This window comes from Dipodomys ordii, unplaced genomic scaffold (genome assembly GCF_000151885.1).
Source record: "Dipodomys ordii isolate 6190 unplaced genomic scaffold, Dord_2.0 Scaffold10212, whole genome shotgun sequence".
NCBI lineage: Eukaryota > Metazoa > Chordata > Mammalia > Rodentia > Heteromyidae > Dipodomys > Dipodomys ordii.
The window spans coordinates 1-2080 of NW_012277424.1; the positions used below are offsets into that span (position 1 = coordinate 1).

Below are 2080 nucleotides of genomic sequence, written 5' to 3' on the forward strand. Positions count from 1 at the left end.
CACACACACACACACACACACACACACACTTTCTCTCTCTCCAGTTCATGTGCTATGTGGGGAAAATGGCAGTGGGGAAGAGCCAGGGAACACACACACACACACACACACACACACACACACACACACACACTTTCTCTCTCTCCAGTTCATGTGCTATGTGGGGAAAATGGCAGTGGGGAAGAGCCAGGGAACACAAGTAAGCCACCCCCTGCTAGAGAGAAGTTGTGATCCTTTTACCTTTCACACACAAATCCTACACAGGCCTGGTACAGTTCAATGGCTTCGCCCAGGGACTGAGCCCCTGCACCAATCTCAGCCAGCTGACTGGGCAGGTCCTTCACCAGGGCCAGAAGTTCTCTTCGGACATTGTCTCCCTAGAAAAGGGAGAAGGAAGGGGCTAGGGCAGACCTGGCAAGAGGTGGAGTCCAAAAAGTCAAAGGAATTACCCAAGGGAAACCACTGGGCTTGGGAATGTGGCTTAGTGTGATAGAGTGCTTGCCTAGCATGCACGAAGCCCTGGGTTTGATCCCTCATACACAGAAAAAGCAGGAAGTGGCTCTGTGACTCAGCTGGTAGAATGCTAGCCTTGAGCAAAAAGCAGCTCAGGGATAGTGCTCAGGCCAATTTCAAGCCCCAGGACTGGCAAAAATAAGTAAGTAAGTAGATAAATAAATATAAACAAAGGGGAGACACTGGCCCAAGAGGGATACAACCTGGCAGAGAAGTCAGAGAGCTGATAGTGAAGTCTTTGCCAGTAACAGAAGAGCCAGGCCCAGGAAGACAGCCCCAAGCCCAGGTGCCCTCCCACTGCAACAGAGGAACAAGGTACCACTCCCTTTAGCTGCACACCGTGATGCCATACTGCTTGCATGAGTGGTAGAACTGCTCCCGCATCTCAGCGGCCCCAGCCTGGCCCTCCTCCTCCTTGCGGCTGTATTCTTGCTGGAGCTGCTGGCACTTGGCGATCTGCTTCTTTAGTGAGGGGATCTCGTAGTTGACATTCCGAACCAAGAGGCTAGAGAGTTCCACTAAGGAGGACCCAGGAAATTCACCCCAGGATAGCCACACCCCCTAAGGCAAGCTGCCTGAGGATGCACCCAAAAATGCTCTAGAGTGGTGGTAAAGAGTGGGGTTTGTGCCCAGTCCCTCCCCTTCCTGGCTGAAGAACCTGAGACAAGTTACAAAGCCAGAACTCCAACCCTCAGCTGCAAAAACAAGGAATATTAACGTTGACCAAGTGGATCTACATAAAACACCAACCCATACCTCTTCTGCCTAGTATAGAATGGGGGTGGAAGGATGGTAGGAGCAATACACACTCCACCCCATCGGAGAGGGACAGGTCAAGTACCAGCTCAGTTAGGAACGCATTTGACCCTCCTTCACTCCCTTCTCAGAATCATTTTTCTCACAATCAGTCATCATCTACATCCTACTCTCCTCCCACAATAGACCATGCCTCCTGTAAGCCTGGTATCTCTGAACTCTGGGTGGGCTTCCCCATGGACACTGGCGTCACTTTACCTAGGTAGGTGTTGTCCTTCTCATACAGGGCTACAATCTCTTGCCAATCCTGAGTAGAACAGAAAGGGAAGTCAGCCAGGGAGAACACCCAGCAACAACCTCACAGATCAATCTCTAAACAGAGGACACTTCCCGCAGGCTTCCCATCACACCAAACACAAACTCCTAGCCTTCCTCTTTCTCCTGGGTGTGTGTATGCGTGTGCATGCGTGTACACACATACACATGCATCAATACTGGAACTTGAACTCAGGAGCCTCGCATTGTCACTTGGCTTTTTTACTCAAGGCTCTAACATTTGAGCCATAGATGGGACATCCAATTTTTGCTACCAAACTGGAAATAAGAGTCTCAGACTTTTTTTTTGGGTCCGGTTGTGGGGCCTGAACTCTGGGCCTGGGCGCTGTCCCTCAGCTTTTCAGTTCAAGGCTAGCGCTCTACCACTTGAGCCATAGCACCACTTCCGGCTTTTTTCTTTTTGCTTATGTGGTGCTGAGGAATCGAACCCAGGGCCTCAGGCATGCAAGGCAAGCGCTCTACCACTGAGCCACCT

At 51.0% G+C, this 2080-nt stretch overlaps 1 long non-coding RNA gene across 1 annotated transcript; it reads right to left on the reverse strand.

Moving 5' to 3' along the window:
• Positions 1–110: 110 nt before the first annotated feature.
• Positions 111–1578, reverse strand: LOC106002419. Its single transcript, XR_001175922.1, has 3 exons — positions 1528–1578; positions 853–1031; positions 111–377 (listed from the first exon to the last, which is right to left on the reverse strand). It is a non-coding gene; the product is annotated as an uncharacterized LOC106002419 (long non-coding RNA).
• Positions 1579–2080: the final 502 nt, after the last annotated feature.